We start from the raw sequence: 12,948 nt of genomic DNA, 5'->3' as shown, positions 1-12,948 counted from the left end.
AGCCAGATCAATTAAGGACTGTAGATAAAAAAGCAAATAAAATACTCCAAAGAACAGCAGACTGATATTAATTTGCTCCATTTCCATTTTTGGGTGGGCTCAGGGTTAAATAAAATCACCATATAACAATAAGAGCACAGCATCAGACCAGTTCGACCCTTCTAGTCCATGCTGAAAATCTCCCACCTAGTTCCAATGACCCGCACCCGGCCCATAATCTTCCATACCTCTCTCGACAATATGCCTATCCATTAAATATCCATTTTCATTAAATATTAAAATAAAACCCTCATCTACCACTTTGGCTGGAAGCTCATTCCACATTCCCACCATCCTCTGAATGAAGAAATTCCCCCTCATACTTCCCCTAAACATTTCCCCCCTTCAATCTCAATCGATGTCCTCTTGTTTGAATCTCCCCCACTCTCAATGTTCTCTGGTTAAATAAATATTGTTTAATAAATAGTAGCTTCTCAGATGATTAGTGTAAGCAGTTTATTTAATTGTTCAGCATTCTCACTGTTTGTGGGAGAAGCCTGGCGATGCTGGCTCCTTCCCCGACAGGAGCAGCTGAAAGATGCCGTGTGCAGGATGGAAGAGGTCCTCAATGATTCGCGCCTAGTGCCATTTTTGAAGTCCTGTGGATCGACTTCCAATCCTCTTATTTATAGCAACCGTACCACACTAGTGAGGATGCTCTCGAGTGAGCTGCTGTAAAAGGTTGACATGATGGTGGCTAGTAGCCTTGCCCACTTCAATCTTCTCAGGAAGTGCAATCACTGTTGTGCCTTCTTGACAAGTGAGGAGATGTGTGCCCACGACAGGTCACTTGTTAGGTGGACTCTGAGGAACTCGGTACTCTCCACAACCGAGTTATTAATGTGTAATGAAAGGTAGTCATTCCTGGCCCTCCTGAAGTCCACAAGAATCTCCCTCATCTTAACCAAGTTGTAATTCGCAAACCATATCAGTTGACTTTCCACTTCTTGTCTGTAGTGCAACTCATCATTGTTGCTGATGAGATCAATTACTATCGTGTCATCTGCAACTTGATGACTCTGTTGGAGCTGGATCTGGCTTTGAAGTCCTGGGTCAGTAGCATGAACAGGAGTGGGCTGTGCACACAGCCCTGAGGTGCACCAGTGCTCAGCATAACTGTGCTTGATGTTCTGCTACCGACCCAGGCAGACCATAGTCTTTCCATTAGGAAATTCAGAACCCAGTTACAAAGAGGGATTTTGAGACCCAGCAAGGACAGCTTCTCGATAAGCCTCTGGAGAATGATCATAAAAAATATCAAGCTGACGCTTGGAAGCGTCCACCACCAGATGCTCGAAGCATTTAATAATGGTGGAGGTCGGTGCCATGGGGTGGTTGTCTTTGAGGTCTGTTACTTTCATCCTCTTTAGTACTTGGATGATGGTGGCAGTCTTGAAATCCACAGAGATAATCGACTGCTACAGTGAGGTGTTGAAGATGTCCATAAAGACCTCCGTCAGTTGGTCTGAACAATCCTTCAGAACCCGAGGAGGTATGTTGCCTGGTCCAACTGCCTTGTGTGGGTTTACCTCACCTCTGCTGCAGCTCTGCAAGGAATCTATTCACTGGAGGGACATCAGCCTGTTCTTCCCATCAAACTATTTATAGATGTTCAGTCTGACAAGATGGGAAATGTCTTTTTTTTAAATTCGCAAGGTTGTCTTGTGATCTGTTAAGGTTTTGATCCCTTTCCACATCCACCTCTTATCACTAGTATTGCACAGTTGTCAATGGATCTTCTGTGAGTACCCACTCTTTGCCTTCTGAATTGCACAGGAGAATTCAGTCCCAGCTAATCTTCATGCCATCTTGTCTCCTGTCCTGAAAGCAGCATCAGTAACTTTAAGAAGTCCCCGGACCTCTGCATCAAACCATGGTTTCAGGTTAGCCTTGGTTATAAACTATTTGATCTTTGTGGCATCCACAATTGTTGGCTGAATTACTGGAAATGAGAAGTCAGAATACAAAATGGCGATCAAGACTCTGTTGGGTGGTGCTCGAACAACAATCTTGCTCTCAACGTCACCAGGTACAAGGAGCTTATTGTTGATTTTCGGAAGGAGAGGGCGAAAGACCAAACAACTCTCTCCATTAATGTGAGGTAGGCGGAGGGAGTAAGAACCTCAGGATCCTAGGAGTATTTCAAAAGTCCTCTCCTGGAGTCCACATACCAAGGCAAACATGAAGAAATGCCTTTACTTTCTCAGGATTCTTAGGAGATTCGGCATACCCTCTCAATTTTGCTTCAAATTACTTATATCCCACCTGATCATGTATCTCCTGCAATTCTTTGTTTGCTTTTCTTTCCGTGAAATGTCTTGCGATTAAGTGCAGGTCACCACTTGCAGCAAATTGAGGACAAATCTGAATTTACCATGCATCTATATTAGGATCCAATATTAATAACTGGACTCCAAAATCTATATTTCATTTTGTGTGCCCTCGTGTGGTTATTACAAAATTAATTTCTGCAAATGCATGTTTCTGCTCATCTTTATTTTAAAGAATATTTAATAGAAAACTTATCATTTTACCACATTTTCCACAAACTATTGCAATCAGATGTAGACAATCATAGAGTTTAAATATCACGAAGTTAAACGAGTTCAAAGATATCTGTGAACAGACAATGTGGACATCAGGGAGCAGAAGAAATGTCTGGCCATTTAGTTGGATGAAGGAGGCAGTCACAGCACTCAGATTAGTTCACAGTACAAGATCTGGTTTGTGCAAAGGGAAGGAGGATGTGATTGTGAATCAAACAAACTATACTGGGAGAAGACTTGGCCTATGCCCACTTTGAATAATTACGTCGACCTTGCCATTGGGTAAAATATGATTAAAGCCTGGAGATAGTTATATGGTCATCAAACTGACATGACCATGGTACAGGTGGCATCTGAAATGAGAGGCGAGAAAACAAATGTCTAAGAGTTAGGGACATTGCTTAAAGAGATTGTACTATTCTGTTGTTGGAACTTAACATTCTAGTGCACTGGACAAAAAAATTCAAAAGTACTGGGGATTCCTAATTAGAGAATAATGAGACAAAAATAGGAGTAAAGGATCTTAGCTTAGAAAATAAATATACAGAATCCAGAATCAGTTCAAGAAAGGATCTGAAGACATCCCTCGTCCCCACCACTACCTGCTGAGAAGGAGAAACAGTGAAAATGACTCTACGGTCATGGCTCCCGCACGGGGTGCAGGCTGCTGGAGACTGGCTCACAGGAACCAGGTATTGGAGCCAGGATTTGAGGGTACTGAGGGCAAGAGGGACTCCCAAAGGTCCTCAGGCACTGAAGGCTTCCTTATCATGTCAGATGTTTGGATCCAAGGCTCAGGTGGCCTATAACTTGAACAGAAGCCTGTGCAGCTGCAGTGCCTGCAGGAGGCGAATCCACAGACACTCAGCGATTCTGAAGGGAAGCTTCTATTTCTCACTTATTTTAAGGGGCACCAGATTCTTCATCTACCTTACAGCAGGAAGGTGGCAATTTTGTGTTACAATGTGTTCTGCACTATTACATGACAATGAAAGGAATGATGAATCTTGAAATAAACTTGCTGTAATAATGTCAAAGATGAGTTCATGACATACATTCAAACTTCCTTCCATATGCAAACCAATGTCAATGGCCTTGTAGAAAGGACCCTGAATAAGAGCGACATAATAGAATTTTAAGATTAATTTGTATTTCAGTTAATTCAACACTTGGATCAAAGCAAAGCAAACTACACACTGAATTGCATGTGAGAAGCAGCAATAAAAGTTAAATAGGGCAGGATTACATCAGAAAGAACGTGAGGTATTGCAAAGTCAGTCATTTTTGCAGAAAAAAAAATTTTTTTCTTATAAATTGAGCATCTAGAAAATGTTGGCATTCAGAGGAATTTGGATATCCCTGCAATTGCATCACAAAGTTAAGATGAAGGGATAGCAAGCAATATTGAAAAAAAAAACCTCATATTTTAGGGTCGATTACTTTGCAACTTGAGCAGAAGAATTGAAATTATATACAAGTGAGATGAAACTACACCAGATGTTAGCGTATAACTTCACTCTTGTGTAGCTTCCTTGAAAGTTCACTGAATTGACTTCAAGAGGCTTAACAGGTTCAAATTAAATGTAATATTTGACACATAAAATTGTTGCTGGGATTATCAGGTTAATGGTGGGAAAATGGTTCTCTGCACTGGGATTTCAAGAACAAAACGTCAAAGGGTCATCACAAGGAGTGTTCAATTAGGTCCAATGGAACAAACTCTTCATGCAGGATTCTAAAACATTGTAATGGATGGATGGATGGATGAAAGAATGAAGGGTCATGGGAATGGTGAAATGAAGGTATAAGATTTTGAATGACCCCCTTGAATGGTGAACCAGATTCTAACAGATGAATGGCAATAATACTATTCCTACTTCTTATAAAATGGGGAAAAAAATGTGATCAAGTCAGGGATGTTTTTATCATAAGTCATAAAGAGGACAGATGTTGCCACTAATTTTCATACAAAATTAAAGGGGACAATGTACACCTCACAATCTAAAATTTAAGCCTTGAAAGCAGCAATCGTCAAGGACCCACACCATCCAGAACATGCTCTGTTCTTTTGGCTACCAGCAGGAAAGAGGTCGAGGTGCCACAAGACTAATACCACCAGGTTCAGGAACAGCTGCTCCCCCTTCCCCATCAGACTCCTCAACAATAAACTCAGTCAGGGACTCATTTTTGGACTCTTGCATTTCATCTTTTTTTTTTCTCTCTGTATTGCACAGTTGTTTACATTTTTTAATTTGTTTACATGAGTATGCTGTGCACAGTTTTTTTTTGTTAATTCTGCCTTGCCTGAAGGAAAATGAATCTCAGGGTTGTATCTGATGTCATGTATGTACTCTAACAATGAATCTGAAATGTACTGGTAAATCTGAAATCATTTCACATTTTAGATTTACGGAATCGCAACTGCCCATAAATTGGATTGCTTTTACATTTTGTGCACTGCACCATTTATCACCGAATTTGCTCAGACCACAATAGAGTCCCTAACCCCTTTGATAAGCATGAAATTTTTGTCTAGCCATCTCACCACCTGCTGACTTGCCCTTAAATCCCCTTTCAGGCCCCTAATACTGGCCATGGCCCTTTAGTCCTTTGTTCCCACCCAGATCCATATTTCCAGCGAAGAAGAGGTCTTGATGATGTTGGCTTGTTCAGTTGGATATGGTCCATTAGGCCATATTTTTCAACAAAGGGCTGATTAAAATACTGTTTCAGATGCTTAGATTTGATCCAAAATATTATAAACCACTGTGAAGAAGTCCAGAAATCATCCATCAAAAAAATCAATACTTTTCTTTTAAATGAAGAAATCTCAAGTAAGATAGACAAAGGAGAGGCTGTGGTTTTACCTATTTAGATTTTCAATAAACTTTCGATAAGGTGCTGCATATTAGGCTGCTAATTAAGATGAGGGCCCATGGAATTGCAGGAAAGTTATTAAACTGAATAGAAAAGTGGCTGATAGACAAGAAGCAGGGTTGAAATTAAAGGTTCCCGTTCTGGATGGCTGCCTGTAACTAGTGGTGTTCCGCAGGGGTCGGTCTTGGGGCCGCTGCTGTTTACAATTTATATTAATAATTTGGATTGTGGTATGAATTGTTTTGTGGCCAAATATGCGGATGACACCAAGATAGGTGGCGGAGTAGGAAGTGTAGTAGAAACCATAAAGTTGCAGAAGGACATAGACAGATTAGGAGACTGGGCAAAATTATGGCAATGAGATTTAACATCGAGAAATGTACAGTTGTACATTTTGGCAATGGAAATAATCAGGCAGAATACTATTTGGATGGGGTGAAAATTCAGACCTCGGATCTGCAAAGGGACCTGGGTGTCCTATTGCAGGGAAACCTAAAACTTAATGACCACGTGAAATTGGTAGTGAAGAAAGCGAATGCTATGATGGCATTCATTTCAAGAGGAGTAGTGTATAAGAATAAAGAAATGTTGATGAGGCTCGATGGGGCACTGGTGAGACCTCATTTGGAGTACTATGTGCAGTTTTGGGTCCCCTATCTTAGAGGGTGCAGAGGAGATTTACTGGAATGATTCTCGGAATGCAAGAGCTAATGTACAAGGAGCATTTGGCAGCTCTTGGGTTATATTCATTGGAGTATAGGAGAATGAGAGGAGATGTCATAGAGGCATTTCATATTTTGAAAAGTTTAGATAGGGTGGAGGCGGGTAAGATGTTTCCCTTGGTGGGTGAATTGATGAAAAGGGATCATAGTCTAAAAATTAGAGGTTATCTATATAAAACAGAGATTAGGAAGAACTTCTTTAGCCAGAGGGTCATGGATCTGTGGAACTCACTGCCACAAACAGCAGTGGAAGCCAGATCACTGAGAATATTTAAACAAGAAATAGACAAGTATCTCATTAGTGAGGGCATCAAGGGATATGGGGAAAAGGACAGAAATTGGAACTAGTGTAGAGTAGCTTAGTGTAGATTTACGGAACAAACTCGATGGGCCTAGTGGCCTGCTTTTGTTCCTTTGTCTTGAGATCTTGTGAACAGATTTGGAATGTTTTTATATTCTTAATATCTGTTTCCTGCTCCACAATTAAGATGGAGCTTTTAACAAGTTAAACATTCCAAATGCTGTGCAATATTAACTGACTACTTGAATTTATGGAATGATATATGCTGACTGAAGACATTAATTTAATATCTGACTCCATTTTCAAAAGATAAAGTGAAGAAATAGATTATTCTTACAAACCCTCAAAACACAAGGAAAAAAAAAATCAAAATATCTCTATTATAAATGTGATTTAGCCCTCCAGTAAATTGAGCGTGCTGTAACTGATCAGTTCTGCCCGAGATTCCAATGGTGTTTTGATACACAGACTGACTGGCTTACATTAATTCATTCCACACTATTTCAATTGATCAATGGACGACTCCCCAGTTACTTTAGGCAGTGCCAGTCTGGCTGCCTGCATGCAGAAGAGCACACAAACTCAGACAAAACGGAGTATGCATAGATTGAGAGTCCACTGTAGTCAAGGCCTTGAAGGTGGAGCCTGATGGGAATCTGTGCCCTGCTGTTCAAATAAGCTCATCATAGACATCACGCAAAGCTGTTTCAATTTTTCTGCTCATTCGTGATTACCAATGTTTACATGGCATGCATTTGAGTGATACTGAACAGTGGATGGATGAATTGATTCACTTAACTCCTTCAAAGTGAATAAAGTATATTTTTTATTTAAGGGATTTAACAATCAAAAAATTATCTTCTTTTGTAAGTCATTAAAAACTAGGCATAATACTTGATCTTTGTGAATTCTTGTGAAAATAGCCCATAAAATGTGGGATTTCTTAATAGCAATTTGGTATTTTTGCTTTAAACACAAAAATGCTTGGTTGCTCCACATAATAAAAATGGACAATGTCATTCATGGATTTTTATATTACTTATTTAACGACAGCATCGAATCCACGCTGCTGAAGATCCAACTGCGCTGGGTAGGTCACGTCTCCAGAATGGAGGACCATCGCCTTCCCAAGATCGTGTTATATGGCGAGCTCTCCACTGGCCACCGAGACAGAGGTGCACCAAAGAAGAGGTACAAGGACTGCCTAAAGAAATCTCTTGGTGCCCACCACATTGACCACCGCCAGTGGGCTGATATCGCCTCAAACCGTGCATCTTGGCGCCTCACAGTTCGGCGGGCAGCAACCTCCTTTGAAGAAGACCGCAGAGCCCACCTCACTGGCAAAAGACCAAGGAGGAAAAACCCAACACCCAACCCCAACCAACCAATTTTCCCTTGCAACCGCTGCAACCGTGTCTGCCTGTCCCGCATCGGACTCGTCAGCCACAAATGAGCCTGCAGCTGACGTGGACATTACCCCTCCATTAATCTTCGTCCGCGAAGCCAAGCCAAAGAAGAAGATATTACTTATTTACATTTTCATAGAAAACTATCACTGAGCTACAAAACTAATAAAGGAAAGTCCTAAACTGTGGAAAAACAAATAAGAATCATCATAGATTAAAAGCTTTGGGTGTAGCGGCAGCTACTCTGCTACTGAATGATCTCGCAACCAAACAGGTTGAGTTCAGTGAGCAAAAACTCGTTTATTCAAGTCAGCCTGGCTGGTCTTATGCTCCCAGCCCGGACCTGACTGAAAACTGTGCCGGGGGCCCTGACGTCGCCGGGGCATCACATGGGCTGCAGAGCGCGGGCTTCTGAGCCTTGTGCCAAGGTCTGGGAGAAACCCCCGACGGCGCCATTTTGGCCGGCTGCCCTTCCGCACGCGTGACCTGCGGTTCGCCTGCCTAATGGTGAGCCGCCACATGGGGATCATTTATGCAAAAGTATATTTTTCCTTTCACTTCACCACCACACAGGCTGAAGTCAGGCAAGGACATAACTACCAACCTGTCAAGAGTAATTCTGGATGACTAGTATAATACTAACCTTGTCAACTGTCAACAACAGCAAGATCTAATGAATTGGAATCAGGATCAAGATTTATTATTATGAACAAATCATGAAACTCGGTGTTTTGCTGAAGCACAATAGTGAAAACATATATTATAACCATCTTACAACATTATTATAAAAAAAATAATAACCATGTGTACACAAAGAGTAAGGTAGTGTCTTTGATTCATTGATTATTCAGGAAACTGATGTCAGCGGGGAAGCTGTCCTTGTGCCACTGAGTGCTCGTCTTTAGGGCCCTGTATCTTTTTCCCAATAGTAGCAGAGTAAAGAGGGCATGGCCTGGATCATGGGGATCTTTGAGGATAGAGGCTGCTTTTTTTAAGACACCGCCTCATGTAGATATTTTCAATGGAGTGGTCTTGTGCTTGTGATGTCGCAGGCTGAGTTAACAACCCTCTGGAGTTTAGTCTTGTCCTGGGAGTTGGTCCCTCCGTACCAGGCAGTGATGCAACCAGCCAGAATGCTCTCCATGGTACGCCTGTAGAAGTTTATGAGAGTCTTTGGTGACATTTCACAAAGTATAGCTGCTGGTGAGCCTTCTTTGTGATTGCATCAATGTGATGGCTCCAGGACAGATCCTCAGAGATGTTGACACCCAGAAATTTGAAGTTCTTGACCTTCTCCACTACTGAGCCCTCGATGCGCACTGGGTCATGTTCCTCTGACTTCCTCCTGAAGTCCACAATCATTTCTTTGGCTGATCTATCTCCCTCCTGTATTCTTCCCCATTGCGGTTTGTGATTCTGCCGACAACTGTGATGTCCTTGGCGAACTTGTAGATGGCATTGGAATTGTACCTGGCCACATAGCCATGGCTGTATAATTAGCAGGAGGAGGAGATGTTGTTTCCAATTCGTACTGACTGTCTTCCAATGAGAGAGTCAAGGATTCAGTTGCAGAGTGGAGTACAGAGGTCCGGAGAATTTAGCTTCTTGATCAGTACAGAGGGAATAATGGTAATGCAGGCTGATCTGTAGTCAATGGAGAGCAGCTGTATGTATGAATTGCAGTTTTTGAGGTGATCCAGAGCTGAGTGGAGAGCCAGCGATATTGCATCTGCTGTGGAGCGATTGTGACGATAGGCAAATTGCAGTGGGGGTCGAGATCTTTACTTAGGTACATGTTAATTCTGGCCATGACCAGCCTTTCACAGTTTAAATTAGTGCTTCTGTGCAGTACTCATTGAGGCAGCTCACATTCCTCTTCTTGGGTACCGGAACAATTGATGCCCTTTTGAAGCTTATGGGAATCTCTGGCTGCCACAAGAGGTTGAAAATGTCCATGAACACTCCGGTTAATTGGATGGTGCAGATTTTCAGTAGCCTGCTAAGTACGCCATCCAAGCCTGACATCTTGCGAGGGTTCACCCTCTTGAATGATGTTCTGATGTTGCCCTCAGAGACAGATATTACAGGGTCCTCTGCCTTTTCAGGGATTCTAATTCAGACATTGTTTGGTTCTTCTCAAAGCAAGCAGAGGTGTTCAGCTAATGAAGTAGTGAAGTATTGCAGCCATCTATGCATGAATGTGTAAAAGTTTTTTCCATCCACTCTGTTATCTAACAATTCTGTCATCCACCCAGAATTCACATGAAAGCAAGTTCTTCAGAATTCCTAACATGTTGGGGTTCTTCATCCTATCATAACATCCATTCCAGATTTCAGGTTTATTGTCAGAGTACATGCATGAAATCACATACAACCCAGAGATTCTTTTTTATCCTGCAGGCAAGGCAGAATTACGACTTATTGGTAGTGCAAAAAAAAATGGACACAGTGTATACATGTAAACAAATAAAATAACTTGTAAACAGATGATGAAAGTAAACAACCTAATTGTGCAATACAGAGAGAATAGGGGAAAAAAAAATCAATGAAGTGCACAAGTAAGAGACCTTAAATGAGTCCCTGCTTGAGTTTGTCGTTGAGGAGTCTGATGGTGGAGGGGGAGCAGCTGGTGATGCAAGTCTTGTGACACCTATGTTTTCATTCGAGAATTCAATAAAAAGGAAAATGCTTTGCTAAGGTAATAATCATGTTACTATATCATCAGTGAAGCTATGCTTACATCTGAAATTTACTCTACTCATTCTCATTTTCAGCTTGGTTTCGTTTGTGTGTGTTCAACTGGGGTGAAATAAAATCTTTGGAGAGTTTTCCTCATCTCTGTGCTATACTGACTGTCATGGCCAAATTTATATGTTAAGTGCTTGAGTATCACCAAGCACTTGTGACTTGGTGACATATTGAATTAGCTAAAGGAGGCTAAATAAAATAAATATAACACAATAAGCTGCTCTTTGGAATTAAATGAAATACTTAGAACAAGGGCCACACAACTAATCAAATGTGTGATGGATACTAGGAATTGTTTTTTAACAGGAATTGGATTTCTAAAGAGTTGATTGTCAACATTAACCTATTACTCTCATAACATGGATCATACACAAGATGACCATGGCACAGGATTTGTTTACTACTCAACAAATGGCAACTCGTTTTAGAATATTGTTTTTCATTTTTTTCCCTGAGCAGACAGGGTTAATATAAATAGATTCTGGAAATTCAATCAAGTCATTTTTTTCTTGTTTATTTAAGCCTGAAGGTTATTTTTATCCAAGGAAAAAACAAGTAAGCAATCCTCTTCTCAGGGCAATCAATTTATTAAAGTTGCTTTCATGCAAACATTGATAATTTCTATTGGGCAACTTCCCAAGAGTGAAAGTAATTATTTCTCCACGAGTCCAAGGCCAATGTTTCATGTAATAAAATTGGCGACAAGTATAAAAGAATAAATATAACAAATTGAAAAACATATATATTTTGGAAGGATGCCTCCAAATGCATTTGTGCCCCTTAGAGCCTCCTAAAGCCTTCTAAAATAGCTCTGCCCTCCAGAAATATCATAAAGCCACTGGCATTTTCAGCTCACAAACACAAATTCCCTTCAATCAATATGTTTTAAAAGAAGATTCAACAGTTTTAAAGACACAAAGATGCCTTTATATTGATCAGTATGGCACTTCACGATACTTTCATTTTTGAGCTTTTCATTGGAAATCTGGGGCACAATGAAAAGTGTCAAGCGCAGGGATAACTCTAAACTTGTGCAGCTGAGAATGCCATTTCTGCTTCGTTGAATAGAATTCTTTCTGACCATGTATTCTGAAACAAATTTCATGCATTTGTCTATGCATCAATGCCAGTGATCAACCTGTATACAGATAAAAGAAATACTCTCTCTTTAAAGATAACCTTTTAAATGATGGTATTGTGAAATCTTGTTTTTGTGAACATATTGTTGAAATTACCATATTAAAGTGCAATCTTTCCTCTTAAGGGACTGTTATACAGCAGAGAAATGGGCCTTCAGCCCTCCAAGTTCACAGTGAGCATCAATCACCTGCATTAAGAAGACCACTATCATTCCACTGCCATGGAAAAACAAGATAATGTACCATAATAACTACTGCCCCGTAGCTCTGACATCCATCATCATGAAGTGCTGCAAGAGGCTGGTCATGACCCACATCAACTCTAGCTTTCCAGACAACCCCAATCCACTACAATTCATCTGTAGTTGCAACAGATCCCCAGCAGATGATATCTCTTTGGCCCTACACTCAGATAAAAAGGACAACTAAATTTTGTTCATTTGACAACAGACTAATAGGTGATCTTTAACCATCCTTACAGCTGTGTAAAGAACACAATTTACAGAGATACTTACAATGAAAAGAAAGGTGAATTAGCGTGATTTTAGCCTGTTGGTGCATGCTTTCACACTTTTCCTCCATTACACTTTGAAGCCGTTTCCTTGATCAGAGAAGGGAGAGGAGAGGGGTATGTTGTGAACTTCAGTATGTTACCATGTAGATGGAAGTCCATGGAGGGAGGTCAGTTGCCACCACCTTCTGTAGTTTCTTCTGATCTAGAGCAGAGCAGCTCCTATTCCAGCTTGTACGCTTTTATTGGTGCACCTGTTAAAGTTGTTAAGTGTCATGCAGAACTTCCTGCATGTTCTAGGAAAGATGAGGTTTTAGTACGCTTTCTGGATCCTCACATCAATGTACTTTTCCCATTTCAGTTCTTGTAGATATTCATCCCCAAAAGTTTGAAGCTATCTACTTCAGCACCATTAATCTGGATAGGGGTGTGGGCTATGTTCCTGCTCCTAAAGTCAATGATCATCTCCTTCATCTTATTGATGTCAAGATTTTTTTTTAAATCTCTTTTCTGTATCCTGTCTCATTGTTATTTAAAAGCCAGCCCACTACAGCGGTGGAGTTGGAATGGTATTTAGTTGTAAAGTCATGGGTGTATAGGGAGTATAAGGAACCAAGTGCACATCCTTGAGGAACACTGGTGTTGAGTGTAACCATGAA

At 40.8% G+C, this 12,948-nt stretch overlaps 1 protein-coding gene across 4 annotated transcripts in view; it reads right to left on the bottom strand.

The window, feature by feature from the left end:
• LOC138757131 (WD repeat-containing protein 7) overlaps positions 1–12,948 on the bottom strand; it is a 686,960-nt gene that overhangs the window by 373,895 nt on the left and 300,117 nt on the right. The window lies entirely within an intron of this gene.

This window comes from Narcine bancroftii, chromosome 3 (genome assembly GCF_036971445.1).
Source record: "Narcine bancroftii isolate sNarBan1 chromosome 3, sNarBan1.hap1, whole genome shotgun sequence".
In the NCBI taxonomy this organism is placed as follows: Eukaryota; Metazoa; Chordata; class Chondrichthyes; order Torpediniformes; family Narcinidae; genus Narcine; species Narcine bancroftii.
This window is presented reverse-complemented; position numbering and strand designations above follow the sequence as displayed.